We start from the raw sequence: 20,804 nt of genomic DNA, 5'->3' as shown, positions 1-20,804 counted from the left end.
TTGAAGAGTTTGAACCTGCAGGATTACAGCCCAAAAAACTGGAAAGTGGGATCAACCCGAATATAAAGACAATTTTGGCCAAACATGAACATGCAGGTAAAAAAAAGCAGCCGACTGGGATTTCCACCAATTCAAAGTCAAACTAAGTACATTTTAATTCTATCACTCCTCATTCTTCAAACTAATGTTCATAAGCTCAGTCTGCTTGATCTCTCCTCGTGCATCAAACCAGCATCCCAGGGATTAAATGTCTAGTAAACCTTTGCTGCACTCACTTGTTCACAAGCATACCCTTCCTCAGGTTGAAAGACCATTACAGAAATATTTCAAGTGCAGACTTACCAAGTTCCTAAATAATTGCCGTAAGAGTAAGCTATCTGTACTCTATATTTTTAAATTGATCACCATTTTAAAAACTCACATCTTCCTCACTTTTTCCATAAGTGTACAATTTCACATGATATTCCAAATGCTACGTCCTTGCCCGTTCACTGACCCTGCCTGTACAAGTCTTCTCTAGGTTACGGCAGGGTTTCATTCCAGAGAACTGTTCCTAAACTAAAATGTTGGCACGTCATTAATGCAGCTACAACCCGAGTTCCCACTCAACAGAAGATGCCTGCAGTTAGTGTGCAGGAAAGAACTGCAGATGCTGGTTTAAACCGAAGAGACAAAATGCTGGAGTAACTCAGCAGCAGAGGCAGCAACTCTGAAGAGAATGAATGGGTGATGTTTCGGGTCAAGACCATTCTTCAGACTGAGAGTCAGATACAGAATAAAGGAAGTGTAAGGTGTGAGAACGAGACATCAAAGGGGGTGGAGATCAAGGAAAATGTATAGACTGACATCTATTATAAACCTACTAACTCCCACAGACTAACTTCTTCCTACCCTGCCACCTGCAAAGACTCTACCCCTACTTCCAATTCCTCCATCTACGCTGCATCTGCCCCTGAAGATGAGGTGTTCCATACCAGGGCATCTGAGATGTCCTCATTCTTTAGAGAACAGGGGTTCCCCTCTTCCATCATAGATGAGGCTTGCACTAGGGTCTCCTCGATATCCTGCAACTCCACTCTTGCTCCCCCTCCTCCCAGTCGCAACAGGGACAGTCCCCCGAGTCCTCATCTTTCACCCCATCAGCTGTCGCATATAGCACATAATCCTCCAATATCTTTGCCATCTCCAACGAGATCCCACCACTAGCAACATCTTCCCATCTCCACCCTTTTCCTCTTTCCACAGAGATCGTTGCCACCACAACTCTCTGCTTAACTCGTCCCTTTCCACCCAAACCATCCCCCCCTAGGTACTTTCCCCTGCAACACCTATCCCTATACCTCCTCCTTCGACTCAGTACAAGGACCCCAACAGTCTTTTCAGGAGAGACAGAGGTATCCTTCCACCTCCTCCAAACTCATCTACTGTATCCGCTGTTCCAGGTGTGGACTCCTATATATCTGAAAGACCAGGCTCGGCGATCGTTTTGCTGAACACCTCCGCTCAGACCGCCTAAACCTACCTGATCTCCCGCATGCTAAACACTAACTCCTCCTCCCATTCCCACACTGTCATGGGCCTCCTCCATTGCCAGAGTGAATTGGCACCTCATTTCGCTTGGGCAGCTTACACCCCAGTGGTATGAATGTTGATTTCTCTAACTTCAAGTAACCCTTGCTTTCCCTCCCTCTCCATCGCTCCCCCTTCCCAGTTCTCCAACCAGTCTCACTGTCCCCGATTACATTTTATCTGTTTGCTTTGTTGTTACCTTCTCCTAGCTAACAATGATCTATTCTACATTTTTGTTAATCTCCACCCCCATTGGTGTCACGTTCTCAAACCTTACACTTCTTTATCTCTGTTTCTCCCCCTCCCCTGACTTTCAGTCTGAAGGGTCTCGACCTGAAACATCACCCACTCCTGCTATCCCGCTGAGTTACTTCAGCATTTTGTATCTATATCTGCAGTTTGGTTAGGAATAGATAGTATAGAAGCATTTGAATCTCATTTTGCCATTGTCAATATTAAAGCTGATATCAACAAATTTAGCCACAAGTCAGGCATGCCTAACGACTAACTGATATTCCCATGCAGCCTCTGTATCTTCCTCAAAGCCTCATAACCACCTACTTTATCATTAGCAAACTTGATCCCTTCATCCAGATCAATAGTATAGATTGTGAACAGTGGGGCCTTAGCATTGATCGGTGCCAAAAACAATTGGTCTATTCAAATCAAGGAAAATTATCTAATTGTTCTATTTTCAGTTTATTAATCAAACATCAATCCAGTGTTGTGCATTGTTGTTTAATAACCTCGTGATGTGCCTTAGAAACGTTACAAAGATCCAAATATGCCAGCTCAACTGGTTCATTTTCACTTATTGTCCAAGTTACAACCTCAAGAAATTCCAACAGATGTCAAACTATTTCCCATTCATAAATCCATTTGACTCTGCCCGATTCTTTTATTATTTTTCAACAAAACTCATTATACTTTAATAATGATTTCAGCATTTTTCCTACATCTGATGTAAGGGTAACTGATCTGTCTTCTTTTCTCTCCTTGCTACCTTCCATTGTGGAATTTATTCTAGAATCTATGGAATTTTGAAATATAACAATCAGCACAGCCATTATTTCCACCATCATTTCCTTCAAAACCCCTTGGATACAGATTGTGGGGATATATCACCTTCCAATAAACACAAATGCTTATTTTCTTGAGCTCATTTTGCTCCAGACCTGTAGCCCTCCACAATTTCCAAAAGATTGTCCACATCTTCTCCCATGACAGGCACATTTATATAGCTTCTCTTCCTACCACTTATTTATTTCCCCAATATAATTTATTTTGTCTCAGTCCACATCAGCTTTAGGTATCCTTTTTTCTATAGATCTAAGTGTTTTTATGTTTCCACAATGCCTATTTGATTTTCTGTTTACTTTATTGTTGGATTGGCCCAGTGCGTTCTGACATTTTTCCCAATCCTACTCTGTACTATTTCTTTGAAAGTCAGTCTTTGCCTGTTGAGTCATATGGTCATACTTATAATGCTTCCCAACTAATCACAGACAATGAATACTTCTTGCTTTCAGTTGCTTTAACTAGATTTAAGATGAACTAAATCACTTTCAATCTTTATATAAAAAGTCTGTCACATTATGATCACTGATCCCTGAAGGCCCAAGAGCTACAGATCTTCAACTAACCTTTTTGCTTTGTACAGATCTAAAATAACCAGGTCCTTTACTAACTTATTCTCATACTGATTTAGAAATCATCTCATGTACTTTGCAATTTATCCTCCTCACTGCTGCTGCTAATTTAATTTGCTCAGTCGACATGCAAATAAAAAAATACCTGATCACTGTATTATCTTTATTACAATTTTCTGACTGATACTATTATGTGATATCGTCTTAAAAAGGGAAAGTACGAGAGTAGTCAGCAGTCAGGCAGCATTTCTGGAAAACATGGATAGACGACTTTTGACGTCAAGACCCTTCTTCAGACTGGTTGTAGTGATGTGCAGGGTGGGACAGAGCCTGGTGAGTGATAAGTGGATACAGGCAAAGGTGATTGGCAGAAGGGTGAACAAAGGCCAGAGTTGGAAAGAAGCCAAGGCTATGGATGCAGAGAGAAGGCGCACCAAATGTGAAGCAAGGTGAAGGATGTAGGTTCTGCCCCCACCTCTCTTCCAGCTTTCTAGCCCCTACTATATTCTACGGAATCTCTCCCCTTTCACTAGCCACTGCTTCTTCCTTCGCTTTGTCCGCTCGACCGCCTTCTCCCTTCACTCTGTCCACTCAGCTTCTCCACCCCATATCACCTCGTCCACCTTCTCACCCTGAGATACTCACACACTGACATACTCCACCTCGGAAGCAGCAGCAGGTAGAAGGGACGGCCCCCCACATTAACGAAGCATGTCCTGTTGGTAGCGGCAGCCTGAAGAAAGTGCACCCAATTGGAGTCGACAATTTGAGCCGCAACAACCACGTCAACCTGTGAAGAAAGGCTCGCTGGTGCAGGCAAGTGGTATTGGCACCTAGTTGTAAGGTGAAACGACAAAAGGTGTTGGAGTAACTCAGCAGACTGAAGGGTCCCGACGCCAACCATCCACGTTCTCCAGAGACGCTGCATGGTCCACTGAGTTAATCCAGCACTTTGTGTCCTTGTGTATTAACCATCATCTGAAGTTCTTTGCTTCAACTATATACAATAATACCATACTCAGTTATAACGGACAATTGGCAATAATGGACATCATTCTAACGAGTGTAAGAAAATAACTGCAGATGCTGGTACAAATCAAAGGTATTTATTCACAAAATGCTGGAATAATTCAGCAGGTCAAGCAGCATCTCAGGAGAGAAGGAATGGGTGACGTTTCGCGTCGAACCCCTTCAGACGGTTTATTCTAATATTCTAATATAAAATCATTCTAACGAGGGTTTACTACATTCCTATTTCTATCCAACCAAGACAAATGCTTGTTTCTGATCATCCACTGAAGCTGCTAATTGGTTTTGGTACTGTACTTATCCAGTTATGCATGATCCCACAATCTGCTGACTTTGCCTTGCATACAGTGGGTGATTCTAAAAGGTTAGGTGCATCCATTCTTCAGTCTATGAAGCCATGACTCAATTTCCTCACTTACAGTTAACCACAAACAATCCATTCCCTGGCTCCGAGATATAGCGAATTGAAGATCAAGAGACTATGAACATGATCTGGTACTAGCTATGCAGAAGTTATCAGCTACTTATCGAAGCCCATATCTGGTCGTTATAAGGTATATGTTACATGGTATATGAACAGGAAAGGTTTAGAGGGATATGGGCCAAACGTAGGCAGGTGGGACTAGTGTAGATGGGGTTTTACCCGCATAGGCAAGTTAGACCGAAGTGACTGTTTCCATGCTGCATAATTAAGAGTTATAAATGGAATTGGAATAATCAGCAAATGCCCCAATCACGATTCAAAATAATGGAATGACCAACAATGAACTGGCTAATGATTGAAACATGCTTCAATAAGGAACTTCTATTGTGATATCCAGCAGCTTTGAAAACCATTTCTGAATATTGATTTCTCTAACTTCAAGTAATCCTGGTATTCTCTCTCTCTCCCCCACCCAAGTCGCACCAGCTTCTCATTTTCAACCAACAAACAATTACCTGTTTTCTTTGTCATTGTTACTTTTTTTTATGCATATCTTTCATTCATTGTTCTTTATCTCTCTACATCATCACTTTATCTCTCGCTTCCCTTTCTCCTGATTAGTCTGAAGAAGGGTCTCGACCCGAACATCTACTATTCCTTCTCCCCAGAGATGCTGCCTGTCCCGTTGAGTTACTTCAGCTTTTTGTGTCTATCTTCGGTTTAAACCAGCATCTACAGCTCCTTCCTACACCTAACCTTTCTGACAACTGCAATCATCCTATGTGCAGAGGCTGTGTGTGGGAGGCGCATTCCCAATCTCGTTGTACCCCTCCCTGTACAATGACAATAAAGATATATTGTATTGTATTGTAACTTTAGTTTTTTTGTTGGTATCCTCCAAGTCCCACTCATTCATCTCATTTTTACAAGAATGTCTCAAAGTGATTATCCAGGAAAAATTCAGAATTCAAGCTTTTGAGATGAATGTATTTTAATTAATCTCATATTTATGCCATTGAACAACAATAAATCATTAGCTTGCTTCTCATCCTTCAATTCCTCTGATAATTACTTAAAGCTTCCCCAACTTCCTTTGCAAATATCTTAATCACTTCACATAATATCAAATTACACAATCCCATGATATAAACTCTTTCCTGCAATCCATACTACTGTTACTAGCATTCAACTTTTGTATTTATTGTCTCTAATTTTGGGAATAGCCACAAACGGAAACTTGCCCTCAACTGCTTGCCCCCCTTTCACTGCACCTTGCCAATTTATCTGTGGTTAAATTCTCACATAGTTATTTTGTCTTTTTCCTGATTTCATTTTCCCTATTTTCCTCCATTCCATATTTAGTCCCCCTTACATAATCTGTTTTTACCTTAAATGTCACTTCCAACCCCCCACCCCCACTCCACTGTCATTTCTAATTTGTGCAGCCACTCATTCCTCTCTATTCATGCAGTATACCTAGCTTCCAATCCTGATCATTATACCGCCATACTCTAAGCACTCTTTAGTAAATCTAGATCATCTCCAGTACTCATCCGAAGTTCATCTCCTATATTTCAGATTGCTAAAAAATATCTTTATTGCATTTTATTAAAACGTTTAGAAATTTCAATTGTACAAATTTGTTTCCTTGCAATTGATTACACTTAATCCTTTGATTTGATCCTTCGTCAAACATATAATTGAAAATACCTTTACATTCACCACCTAAAACAACCTAACAACGTTAAAATTTATCAAGAGCCCTAGATATTATTTTCCTTAGGATCCTAGACTACTCCAATGCGACCCCTCATGTTCCAGAATTAGTGTTATGATCAAATGAAATGGAACCCATCCTTTATTTCGTCTGCACTTTCATCCTAATCTATTGTTACAAAATAGCTCAGGCAGTTCTGAGACCAGAGATGTCTTTATTTCTAGGCCCTGATACACCTTTTGCAGATGACCCTCTTAATACTGTCCATGAAATTGCATCTATGGAAATGGGATTCACATCACTCAGCCAAACCACCAAAATGCTACCAGGAACCAATAAAAGCCTGACCAACACAATTCTTGTTTTTTTGCATGTGGCGAGAAGAGGAATCCATTTGCATCATTGTTCTTTCTAAAACCAATGTTGCCATTTTATGCAGAGACTCAATATTTTGTATTGCTGCTGAAAGTCATGAGCCTGTCTAATAACATAACTTAATATAGATTATATAGGAATAAAACAATTCCATCCAGTCCTTTTCACTTTTTCACTATGAAATAAAGCCGTGGGTTACTGTACAGAAAATGAAATCAATGACAGAAACAAGTCAAAACACTGGTCTAAATTCCTGAGCACCCTGCCACACCTTATTCCCCGAGGAACTGAAAAGTAACACAAAACACTGAATAAGGGTTATATACTACATGCATATCAATTGTTGACTTTTGCCTCTCATACAAAATACAGGTATTTCCTTCACAAATATTTGATTACCAATATTCTTTCCCGATACACAATGAGAAAAATCAAGAGAAAGATGGACCAGGTAGGGAAGTGAAATTGAGAGACAGGATTAACCACAACAAACTGAATAGTATGGTAGGCTCGCCTATTCGGCTTCTACTTCACTAAAGTGGCGTGCTGATTACATTAACAATATCTCACAAGGCCAATGCAAAGTGCCCCAAAAAGAATCACAGGGTCATTTATATAAAAATTTAACACAGAACTCAGACAGTTGAGTGGTACATTTAACGGCAGAGGTGGGGCGAGACTTGGGCACGGAATCCCAGAGCTCAGGTCCAGGCACAACCATCAATAATGGAATGATAAAAAACAAGACAAACAAGAGGCTGGATTCCAAACACACCAAAGGCACCCAGAGTTACAGAGTTAAAGGTTAAAAAGATAAGGGGCTGGGGGGGGTTAAAGATACAGTGGAATTTGAAAACAGATTAGATTAAAATTGTAGCATAGCCAATCAGGAGCCTTTATCCTTTAGCAAGGCCAAGCGAGATAGCAAAAGATGATGCGAATTAGAATATAGTAGCAACATTTTGGAAAGCTTTTATAATTCAATGCATTCTTTTAACATTTGAAAGAATGAGACAACTGAACCTCAGTGTTTCATTACTGTACTATCAGCGATTGAACCATTAAAGTATCAGGCAGGATGTTTAGAAAGTCAAGCTCTCTGATGTCCTTAGGTTCCGTTGAAAAAATACATGCCTCACCAACAGACAGGTACAAGTTGTTACCAGAATTTAAAGCAGTAACATTTACAAATTCCAGAAAAAATATAACGAGCCAGCTCACAGAAAGCCTTTGTAAGTTATCAGTACACTTTCCCATGAATCACTCTCTTTGCCTGACTGCACGATCTTCTACTCAAACCGGGTGGGGCTATATTGCGTGCAGTAAAATCCATACGAATCTTCAGAGGGCAAAGCACAGCAAACAGCTAGCGTGCAGTTTTAACAAGTTAAAGTAAAGAATCTGCCTGTTCAACTCTTGAAAACAATATACAATTTACACTTTATCATTGTCACGAAACCATATCACAATTTAGGGAAACAAAACAGCAGTAAACTGTTTACTGAAAAGAGATATCAATAATAGATGTAAAGGAAGTCATTACCCATATTCAAAAACGTTTTAACACTTTAGCTATTTTCCTCATCTATTCACTGTCACAAAGTTCTGCCACAAATTACTTTGCTGCACCATTTTTAACTTTGCTCAAGTTTAAGAGGCTTAACTGACATCTGTAAAGTACTGAATACTTTCTTTTAAATGATGGGTGGGGCACAGAAAGTTTGGGTGGGGGAGGTTATTAAGTTGGCAGAATGAGGATATTTCAATTCCTTCAAGTATATTGAACAAAAGGTAATTGTGCGAATTAAAAGACAAAAACAGATTTAGTCCAGCTCTGAACATCCGATAGGAGCTTTTTATTGTGTAGGGAAGAACTCCAGATGCTGGTTTAAATCGAAGGGAGACACAAAATGTTGGAGTAACTTAGCGGGACAGGCAGCATCTCTGGAGAGAAGGAATGGGTGACGTTTCGAGTCGGAAGGAGGGTCTCGACCAGAAACGTCACCCATTTCTTCTCTCCAGAGATGCTGCCCGTCCCACTGTGCGTTACTCCAGCATTTTTTGTGTCTACCTAGGAGCTATTTATTAATGGGTTTTTATTACAATAAGAAAAATGCAGACTGGCAATTGAACAGCTCTCCACATGCCAAGGATGCAATCAAACTTGAAAACTGCAGTCTTAGAAATAAATACTGAGGGAAGGAGAATTTGGACTCACGATGAAATCACATTTCAGTGTAAAAAAAAAAAGGACAGGAAGCTCATGCAGCCGGAAAGACGGAAGCCAAGCCCAGATCTGCGAGCTACAACAGTGAAGGTAATTTCCATGCTACCTGTCGTGTCGTCTGATTTTCACAAGTTAATAACCAACAGATATGAATCTCAAGGACACTTAACATGCGACCTGAAAACCCAAAATAAAACCGATTGGCTGGCAGGTTTTAAAATGTAATTCTACTCAGCCATGGTGGTGGTGTCGTCTAAACTTCCGCTTTTAAGTGAGATACAAATGAAAAGTTGCCTTTGGCGAGCGGGTTGTGACCGACTCTTTTCCTGCTTTCACTCCCCTTCACTCCATAATCTTAAACTTAAAAGATTTTATTTTTGCCCTCTTACCTCTGCGCTGCGGTTCTTCAGGTGATCTTTTTCGAACGCCCTTCTCTTCTCTCCCTGGCTTCGGTTCAGGATTAGGTGGTGGTGAGGAAACTGCGGATTTTTTTTTTTTTTGAGGAGGATAATTTGTCTCTTAATGGTGTTTTCTTTTTTTTTAAACCCCCACACAAAAAATAATAATTTGAAAGGTTTCGGCTGCTGCTTGGACGGTGCCGTTCAAACCGCCTGCCTCGCGCTAGCTCAGGCTGTGCACACTGGGGCTCGCGCGTCGGCTCGGCTCGGAGCCCCGCCCTGCTCGCGGCGGCGGACAACACCGCCAACCGCGCGCCAATCCCGCCAGTGGGGAGGCAGGCACCGGCTGAGTGAGGGCTCCGACGACGAATGGTGCGAGTTGTCCTCGGGCGGCTGGGCGTGGCTGCGATCTGTCGGTAGGTAGGTCGGTCGGCCTTTCGGCCTTTCCTTCCCCTTCCTCCCCCCCCCCAAAGTCGACGAATTATGTGGCGGGCGATCGAGCGGTTGCCAGTCGTCCTCGACCCTCTGAGTGAGTGAGGGCTCCAACGACGATGACGAATGGTGTGGGGCGGCTTGGCTTCCTCGCCGTCCCAAAGGCAAAGCGGCCCCGGTGCCGCAGTCTTCATCTGGCGCAGGGTTTGAGCGACAGCTTGTCGTGCCAATGCTGGCGGGCCGGAAAAGATTGCGGGAAACGAAGCTGTCTGCCCTGTTCCTTTTCGCCAGAGATGCTGCCTGACCCTACTCCCAGCTTTTCGTGCCCATCTACACTTTCTGACATGCCATCAGTCTGAAGAAGGGTCTCGGCCCGAAACGTCACCCATTCCTTCTCTCCTGAGATGCTGCCTGACCTGCTGAGTTACTCCAGCATTTTGTGAATAAATACCTTCGATTTGTACCAGCATCTGCAGTTATTTTCTTATTCTCACTTGCCTCGATCGTTATAAGATTCACCTTGATGTGGAAAGAGTAAGAAAATAACTGCAGCTGCTGGTACAAATTGAAGGTAGACACAAAATGCTGGAGTAACTCAGCAGGTCAGGCAGCATCTCAGGAGAGAAGGAATGGGTAACGTTTTGGGTCGAGACCCTTCTTCTGAAGGATTATAATTTCCCTATAACCCTTTATTTGAAGCTTGTACTCTATTTATTTAACCTTAATATCTTATTTGTGATATCGTATTTATTATCTTCTGAAGAAGGGTCTCGACCTGAAACGTTACCCATTCCTTCTCTCCTGAGATGCTGCCTGACCTGCTGAGTTACTCCAGCATTTTGTGAATAAATATTTTGATGTGGAAAAGTGAGGGTAAAATATTGACCTTTCAAGACCAGCTAGCTATATTTTTTCAATGTGTAGGAAGGAACTGCAGATGCCGGTTTAAAACGAAGATAGACACAAAATGTCAGCTGAGTTAATTACTCCAGCTTTTTGTGTCTGTTATATTGTTCCCCATGTTGTGTGAAGGAACACAAGCGTAATGCTGTATAGTTCGGCATGGACAAGGTGAGCCGAAGGGCATATTTCTCTGTAGAAACAAGGAACAAAAAAGAGACAAAGTTATGGAGTAACAACGGGTCAGAAGGCTGGGATTTCTCCAGGGGTGCTGCCTGACCTGCTGAGTTACTCGAGCACTTTGTGTCATTTTTGGCCCGTTTCTCTGTGTATGACTTTGTGACAATGAAGTGGAAGTTTGCTGATGATGGTATGTTAGAAGCAAAACAAAAAATGCGGCTAAAGGATGAGGTAACCTCCATTAAAAATATTCCAAGATGCCAACACTGGGCACCAAGCCACAATACAAAAAGCACCAGGTCACATAATGTGTAGGAAGGAACTGCAGATGCTGGTTTATGCCAATGACAGACAAAATGTTGGAGTAACTCAGCGGGTCAGGCAGCATCTCTGGAGAAAAGGAATAGGTGACATTTCGGGTCGGAACACCTCCAGTTTGAAGAAGGGTTCCAACCTGAAACGTCACCTATTTTCTCCAGAGATGCTGCCTGACCCGCTGAGTTACTCCAGAATATTATGTTTATCACATAATAGTGGGCACCAAGCCACATTCTTTGCAGATGATTTTGAGAGGCAGAGTAGTCTTGGTAAAGCATTCCCAAACTTTGGGATGTAGCAGCCAGAAGCATATGATGATAGGGTGAATACATTTCTCTAAATATACAACATGTCCATGATAGACAAAAAAATCTAATTAATCCAAAAACAAAACAATGCAGAGGCTACAAATCTGATATAAAAACATCTAATGACAAAAATATTCCATGAATCAGGAGAGAGTATAAAGGTTGATAACCTATCAGCATTAAGCACGATTATGTGTTTAAAAACATTTTCTGTTTTTATCTTAACCTATTCATAGCTTGGTCAGCTAACTGTTGATCCAGGTATACTTTGAATGAGTGCTTCTGCCTCTTTTTTCTCTCAATTTCCCTATAATCCTTCAATTGAAGCTTGTACTCTATTTATTTAACCTTAATATCTTATTTGTTCTGCTTACGTCAGGTTTTGATTAAGGGAGCTCATTGACTGAGTAAAAGTGATTTTTTTCAAGGACATCTTCCAAAAAATACTCGGGGGCGTTTCCCCTAAACAAATCCATGATGACTTTCCTTGATTGATCTACCAATGTTGGGCAGACTGGCCTGTAATTAGTCAATTTAACCCATTTTAAACAATGGTACCACATTAGCACTCCAGCACAATACCTGCTTTTGTCGCGGAGGCCACAAGATTTCTACAGTACAGATGCACATTCCAATCTCACAGCAGTGACATTAAACAAGCATTGCATGCTGATCGACATCACTGCTGCATGCCTGTGCAGAGGCCCATCACATGGACTGACACCAGGAATTCAATTTCATATTGCGCAAAAGTGCAGATTTTTAGCTTAAAATCATTAGTCCATTAAAATGCACAGAACAATTCTATTCCGGGCCTTTGACTCTCAGCCAAGCAGCCTTCAGATGGGTACACCAGCAACAGAATCAACCGAAGATTGTGATTAACCAAACAACCAATGGAACACAATGACAGCAGATGTTGATGTTTATGTACTCTGGTGTACTTTTTGTGACATAATGAGTAAACCTATCCAAGTGTATGCTATCAAACACAATGATGTAAAGTCCATTCCTTTCATTGCTTTTGAATAACTAACATATTTCAAGCAGTTAATAAACAATCTGTGATAAATGTCATCATGGAAAAATGTTTGGAATGTTGTTTAACCAATAATCAGAAAATGTTAAATGGTCATCTATTATTTTACCCATTGGTATTCTAACACTGGAACAACAGTGCATTTGGGTGAAGAAAAAAAATCAATTAAAATCAGGATTCCTGATTGATATCTAGTACCATCCTTTCAAGAAAAGGTAGAATTTAAATCAGATGAAGCGATATAAAGCTCCATACATTATTACCAAATTACTACTTAAATATGGCGGCAGCCTGCAGTCAGCTTAAGATTGGACATCTATGGGTTGCTGTGGGCCATCAATAACAGCAGAATTGTATTTTAAATGATACATTACTAAATATTGTATGGAAGCAGAAGGATCTTGGAGAGCATATCCACAAAGCTTTAAAAGGTAGCAAAACATCGGAATGAAGTGTTTAAGATAAGTGTATGGAATACTTGTCTGTATTGACTACGGTACAGAATGCAAGATAATGGAGGTCACAGGAAAACTAAATAAATCATGAAAACTTATATGGACAGATTCGATAGGGGCATTTGAGGCTTTTAGATAGGCACATGGATATGTAGAGAATCTAGGGATATGGGTCACATGCAGGCTGAGATTAGTTTAACTTGGCATGATGTTCAGCATGGACATTGTGGGCTGAAGTGCATGTTGCTCTGCTGTACTATGTTCTAATGTGGCCTAAGAGCAAATTGCAGACCCTTCCATAGATAAACAGATGGGGGCTGACAGGATAGCGGATGGGATGTCTGTGAGGTGATGCACTGCTTCCACTGTTTATGTAGCACCCTGGCCCTCAGTTCCATTTACAAATGCTCCGTGTCCACTTGTAGGCCAGGTATTCCCAGGAGTCAATGGAGATGTTCCAATTCTTCAAGGAGGCTTGGAATATTTTCTTCTTTCTGCCTGGTAATCCCTTCCCATAGATAAACACAAAGTGCTGGAGTAACTCAGGCAGCATCTCTGGAGAAAAGGGATGGATAACGTTTCAGGTTGGAACCCTTCTATTTCGACAATCTTTTGCCATGACAGAGCTCGGAATAGAGTTTCTGTTTCAGAAGTCTGGCATTCAGCATGTGAATAACGTGACTTGTCGAAAGTAGCCAATTAACCTAAATACTCAGAACGTTGCCCTAGGAGTGGATACTGTTGTTTGTTCACTTGTACTTTCAATGAATTTGGAGAATTTTGTGTTGACAATGGTGGTAGTATTTTCCCAGTGCCACAAAGTGTCTGCTGTAGCTTGTCTAGGTCTCAGAAACATACAGGGTGATAGAGATTATCAGTAGATGCCCAGTAGACCAGGTCTTGAAATCTGGATTTTTAAATGTCCTTTTCCTCAATTGACAAGAGACTGTGCCAGTGCATTGAAGGCAATGCTGAATTACATCATTAATGTCCACCTTCACCAAGAGGTGACTCTAAAGATATGGGAAGCTGTCATACGTATTCTAGCATTTCACTGTGAACCAGTAAAAATGTAGGAATGTTCAAATGATTGTAATGCTTAGTTGTAAAACTACAGTGTGGTACTGAGCATTCTGAGAGATATCAAAGTTGGCTTTTCTTTCTTGTTTTCCAACCAATTTTCTCTTCTCTGATGATGAATGGGTGGTTTGATGTGGTATTTTGGTGTAATGTGGTATCTGGAGAGGCCGGAACCATACTACAAATACAGGACTAAATCCAGAGAATAAAAGTTTGAAAAAAATAATCCCCTCCGGGAATCACAAGAATAAGGATCATGACAACTGAAAGAATTACATTCTGTGGCATTATTAAGCATCTGTTTCATCCAGAGAGAATTTGAGGGATCAGTTTCATCGAGGTAAGGAAATGACAGATCAATTTCATCTACTGCCTGGTCCTAGGCTCTGGATATTCTTCCACTAACATCTGTGGAAGGAGAAAATCAACTTTGCACATTGAATGATCTTTCATCATTAGTCTATGATGAGCGATCAATGACCCAAAACATGAATGCTGTGTGTTTCTCTATCTCCATTGATACTGCCTGACCTGCTGAGAATTTTCAGCAGTTCTGCTTTATTTCGGATACCTGGCATCTGCAATATTTTGCTTTTGCAATAAAACCTACTTCTTTAAGTAAGCTCTTGGTCAACACTTTCAACGGATGTTTATATAGCCAGTGTCATATCTTGTATAATAATGCTTCAATTAAATACTTTGGCTTGATTTGCCTTCCAAAATGCTATGTAAATGCACATTGGATTGTTGATGAATAGTTCATAAGTGATAGGAGCAGAATTAGACCTTTCGACCCCGCAATTCTACTCCGCCATTCAATTATGGCTGATCTATCTTTCCCTCTCAACTCTATTCTCCTGCCTTTTTACCATTACCCTTGACACCTGTACTAATCAACAATCTATCCATCTCTGCCTTAAAAAATATTCATTGGCGGCCTCCACAGCCTTCTGTGGCAATGAATTCCACAGATTCACCACCCTCTGACTAAAGAAATTGGCCTCCTCATCTCCTTCTTAAAGGAACGACCTTTAATTCTGAGACTATGACCTCTGATCCTAGATTCTCCCACTAGTGGAAACATCCTCTCCACATCCACTCTATCCAAGCCTTTCACTATTTGGTAAGTTTCAATGAGGTACCCCTTCATCCATCTAAACTCCAGTGAGTAGAGGCCTAGTGCCGTCAAACGCTCATCATATGTTAACCCACTCATTCTGGAATTATTCTCATAAACCTATGAACCCTCTCCAGCACCGGCACATCCTTCCTCAGATATGTTCCTCAAAATTGCTCACAATATTCCAAATACGGTCTGACCTGTGCTTTATAGTCCCTCAGCATCACATCGCTGTTAGTGTAAGAAAGGGTAAGTTAGTGTAAGAAAGAGCAGAAAGGGTCTCAGATTTGATCCCTTGATTGAGGTCATGTTAACCAATTTTAGCACAATGGCACAGAGGTAGTGTTGCAGTCTTACTGTGCCAGAGACCGGGGTTCGATCCTGGCTACATGTGTTGTCTGTGCTGAGTTTGTACATTCTCCCTGTAACCACGTGGGTTTTCTCTGGGTGCTCCAGTTTCCTCCCACATTCCAAAGACATGCAGGTTTGTAGGTTAATTGACTTCTGTAATATGGACACTGGTGTGTAGGTTCAACCATTTCTACTTTGGCACCGTCAATGCAAACTGGGGTATGTTTCCTGAAGTAGATCACTATCTCCTTTGTCTCGCTGACAAAGCTGTCTTGCCTTTGTGTGTTAGGTGAATGATGTTAGAGTTCATCCATGTGTGCTTAAGAGTGTATGTCTATCCAAATAGACATGGCATAGAAGCATATGTTCATAATGTGGAACTAGTGTAGATAGACAAAATGGCTAGAGTGAACATGATGAGCTGAATGAATCATTTCCGTGCTGTACAGCCTCATAACTATGATTGGCATATGTGCCTGTTCTGTGCATAGAGAGCCCTATTTCCAGTTCTCTTGGACCTTCTTGCCACGTGACAAAGACCTCACTCTATCAAGATTACAAGGTAGTTGTTGTGCAACAGCCATCCAACACTAAAATAATTTGATTGCAGACATTTTCCACTAATTAAAAATGGAGGCAAGTAAGACCCTTGAGGCTGAGAGACTTTGAAAAATAAGTTATTTCAGTTAGAATATGCAGCTTTATTGGAAGAAGAGGCAAGAAAAGTAACAAAAATAAACACTGGTTATTGATAGACACAGTGTTATAACCATATCAAATAGGAAGTTATATTTTAATTTCTACTCACTAGATCCCAAAAGGATTTGTCCTGATTGGGGGAAGGGAATTGAGTGGTGTGGTTTGTTAGGGCATTGCTGTTTCAAGCTTCGGGAATGCATTCCAGACAGTTGGAAGACCCAAAATGCCTGTGTATTTCTGTTCAGTGATATGATGTTTAAACATTCCTGGTCCTGCCCCCACTCCCAGTGGATTGAAAACCACATCACAAAACAGTCCGCCCCCACAATTCCCAACTCATTTTTTTCTGAAATTGTCGGTATGTAATGTTAAATAGAGCCAACTTGTTTCTCCATTTAACATTTGAAAAGATGCCTATTATTGATAGCATATCCCTTTCACGGGGAGACACTAAAAGCTCGTTTATTGTCTGTATTACTGAAACATACAGTGCAGAGGTTTCTATGGTGTGACTCACATGCCTTTGGCAAGTTTGAATATCTCAGCAAAGTATGGCAGCAAAAATTCCCACAACTAACCTCAATGCCTTTAAACAAATGAAGGTAAAATCAGGTTGGATTCCTCGCCTTCTATCCCTTAATCACTATCTCATGAAGTTTCCCAGACAGTGGCTAAATATGAACTTTCATCAGCAGGGTAGGACTTAATTGAGAAGTTTACTGTCGTTAAATAACTTTGCAACACGCCCAGTTCAAAACATACAAACTCGAACTTGAAATATGGGTGCTTAGAAATATTCTGTGTAGCCATGTCTAACATGAGTCAGCATGTACAAGAGAGAGGAAGGAAAAAAGGTTAAGAGATATGAATGTACAGTAATGTGGCAACCGTTATTATCAACTTCCATCGCATAGATTCAAGATTCTTGCCAAATATCATAAATTGAGCAGCCTCTTCAGAAAACACATTTACATGCATGCAATACCATCAATTATTAGTCTAAATGAACAGGAGTACCAACACTACCTACCTGTCAGCAAAACTCTCACTAAAATGCTACGTGATCTTGATTGTAATTTAGCACAATTTTGCATTGAGATGGTAAATTATAAATGATTCAAACATGTAGCTAATCATCTGCAAACTGTTTTTGTGGCTTGGTTTACAGGAAGAAAACATTTCAGCCACAGCTGTCAGTTATTCAAATTATCACATTCCATTTCCAAATTACTATTTTTTTAAAAATTTCTTTGATGTAGTAACTTACTGCTTAAAATTACCCAATCTCTAACATTTAAATGTCAACTGGGACTCGGTTAGTAGAAGTTTTAATTCAGAGTCAGGAAGTTGAGGGTTCAAGCCTCAATCCAGAAATTTGAACACAAAAATTTAAATTGCAACTCCAATCCAACACTGAAAGAGTGCCGCACTGTCAGAGAAACTACTTTTCAAATGAGATGGTAAACCAAGACACTGGCTTCTTTCTCAACTAGATGTTAACATTTCCAGACCAGAAAAACTGCATTGTTTAACACCATGTTTTTAAGCGCCAGATTAATCAATGTGCACAGCCTGCGACAATAGATCCAGGTTCTTCCTTTGTGTGATACACTCATACATGGAGGACTCCAGGCACGCTCATAGTTATCTTAAGTGTGCAACATGCGCCTGCATGTCTCTTTTATAACTTTCAAATGTGGATTTGTGGCCTGCAATATTCAAGGGCCATTAAGGCCAAATCACAATGCATGTGATGCATGCTTCTGCATACAATAAAGGGGCCTTGCTGAGCAGGTCCCACGATGGCACTGGGATTACATCTCAGAATGGTCCCATTCAGGGTAAGTACTCTCCTGGTTCTTCTTTGAGCTCCCCAAACCTCAGAGTCCTCAAGCTCACAATACTTGAGTATCCCTTGAAACCATCCCCTGCTGATCATGGCATGATCAAAGTCATTTAGGAGAACGCCTCATCACCAGAACTCACCAACATGCACCAAGACCTCACTGGCTGCCACTGAGAGTGGCGCTCCGCATCAGACCATCCTGCATATAGCAGCCATCTTGAGGGCAGAGCGTGCACAATGTATCTGACACGGTAATATCTATATGACAGTGGCAATGGTGCTTTGTAAATAGAATGTATTGATGAGATGACACCATGAATGTAAAGAAAATCCTGTATTGTTTATATAGTATTTCCTGTACTTGTTTTGTGAATAAAGTTTATTTTTGAAAGAAAATAAAAATCATGGTAAACCTATCCATGCCACCCATACTCCTCCATTGTTGATTACCTAATCCTCCTTTCCTGACACCAATCTTAATCCCATTGATTTTTGGCAGCATGACCTCCTCTGCTCATCCCCAAACCCTTACCCTTCCCCAACTCCTGGACTTCTCTCACACTTGACTTCTTTGAACCTGTCCTCAGCTTTTCCAATCTAGAATTTACCAGATTATCTTGTGCGCACGAACAAAATGTCTTGAAAATGTAAAACTAATTTTGTTGCCTACACTTTGATCGACTGAATTTTCCAGCGGTATGCCACTCAGACAAAATAATCTTTATCGTATCATAAACTTACAGAGTGATTTATCTTTAGAAAAGATGAACAGTTTCATGCACCCTGGGCACTACTTGGAGAAGACGGTGTCCAGGCCAATATAGTGGGAGCTGGGAGAATGTTTTCCACATTTCCCACATTACAATGGTAATTAGACTTCAAAAAGTACAGTCACTCATTGAGTTATGGAAAAGGATATTTCCTGGGAAATGTTTCATAAGCCAAAACTTTAGAGATGATAAAGGCTGGGCAAAATGCATTATGGAATTCCTGGGCATGGAATGTGGCATGCTATTATGCATGTTATAAAATAGCTCCATATAGCAAAGACACATAATACAAATGATCCATGGCATTAGATGGTAAATTCATTAATTAAATTCATTAATTACTGTTTTTTCCCGAAAACATTTTGGGGACTTTCTGAAAGGGATGGTAAAAGCACCAAATAATCGCACAATCGTTTTTTATTTACTAATTTCCACATGGATAATACATTTTCAATGGAGGAAAGTGAGCCCCTTGCTCGACTCAGATAACACAGAAACACTTCTGCAGTCAGAATCACAAGATGACACCAGAATGTGTGATTGATGAAACAGGCGTTGATGAGTGCTGTTTGTGATTGTGTCGATTTGCTAGGCCCCGGAATGATCTTCAGATATGCATGCCAAGGAACCTGAATCTGTTTACACTCGTCATTGTAGTTCCATTGATGAAGACAGGTTTGTGAATCCCCAGCTTTTCCTTCCTGAAATCCACAATCAGTTTCTTGGCCTTGTAAGATTGTTGTTCTGCCACCATTCAATCAGATTTTCAATCTCCCTCCTGTACTCTGACTCATTGTTACCCAGTATTCATCTAACAACAGTATTATGGTTGGCGTTGGGTTGTGTCTGGCTCCACAGTCATGGCTATGGAGTATGTCGAGCAAAGGACTGAGCACACAGCCTTGAGGTGTTCCTATTAAACCCAAGAACACTTTTGAACACAAGAACACAAACAACAAAGTGCTGGAGGAAGTCAGTTGGTCATGCAACTTGTGTGAAGGGAAATAGACATCAACCGCCTCGGATTGGGATTCCTCTTCAAATCGATCAAACCATAAGATAGACACAAAAAGCTGGAGTAACTCAGCGGGATAGGTAGCATCTCTGGAGAAGGAATGGGTGACGTTTCGGGTTGTGACCCTTCTTCAGACTGGTTACGGATAAGGGAAACGAGAGATATGTGAGGTGGAGAGATAAAGAACAATGAATAAAAGATGTGCAAAAAAGTAACAATGATAAAGGAAACAGGCCACTGTGAGCTGTTTGCAGCATGAAATATGCATATGCATAACCTTTGATTCTTCTCAGTCATTTATCTACTTACCAAAAGCATCTTTACTTATATTAAGTAGTGGTCTCAGTGGTTTGGAAAATGAAGACAATATTAACTCGTGGCGAGAAAGCAAGTTAACACCACCAAAGTCGGAAAGACATAGCGATACAGCTCAGGAACAAGAGCTTTGGCCCACCACAACCTAACAAAGAGATTTGTCTGCAGAAAAGCAGAACAATTTCTAGACACCCTGAGCACTATTTTTAAAAGCTGAGATCCCACTATCTAGTGTAAGAAAATAACTGCAGATGCTGGTACAAATCAAAGGTATTTATTCACAAAATGCTGGAGTAACTCAGCAGGTCAGGCAGCATCTCAGGAGAGAAGGAATGGGTGACGTTTCAGGTCGAGACCCTTCTTCAGACTGATGTCAGGGGGCGGGACAAAGGAAGGATATAAGTGGAGACAGGAAGATAGAGGGAGAACTGGGAAGGGGAGGGGAAGAGACGAACAGAGGATTGACCTATCTAGGTCAATAATGTGGGAGCTGGTGGTGTCTAAATTGCTTTCCTCATTTTTCTTTGCCTTCCATCACAGTGAGGGTGTGCCTGGAGCAATCACTGTGATGGCTGTTTGTGTTAAAAA

The 20,804-nt window shown here is 40.9% G+C and overlaps 1 protein-coding gene across 2 annotated transcripts in view; it reads right to left on the bottom strand.

The window, feature by feature from the left end:
• myh9b (myosin, heavy chain 9b, non-muscle) overlaps window positions 1-9,721 on the bottom strand; it is a 127,030-nt gene extending 117,309 nt beyond the window's left edge. For both annotated transcript variants that reach the window (XM_078430425.1, XM_078430426.1), the window contains exon 1: window positions 9,380-9,721. The gene's annotated coding sequence lies outside the window, so the exon portion shown is untranslated. The remainder of the gene's footprint in view (window positions 1-9,379) is intronic.
• Window positions 9,722-20,804: the final 11,083 nt, after the last annotated feature.

The sequence above is a fragment of the Rhinoraja longicauda genome, chromosome 40, assembly GCF_053455715.1.
Source record: "Rhinoraja longicauda isolate Sanriku21f chromosome 40, sRhiLon1.1, whole genome shotgun sequence".
In the NCBI taxonomy this organism is placed as follows: Eukaryota; Metazoa; Chordata; class Chondrichthyes; order Rajiformes; family Arhynchobatidae; genus Rhinoraja; species Rhinoraja longicauda.
This window is presented reverse-complemented; position numbering and strand designations above follow the sequence as displayed.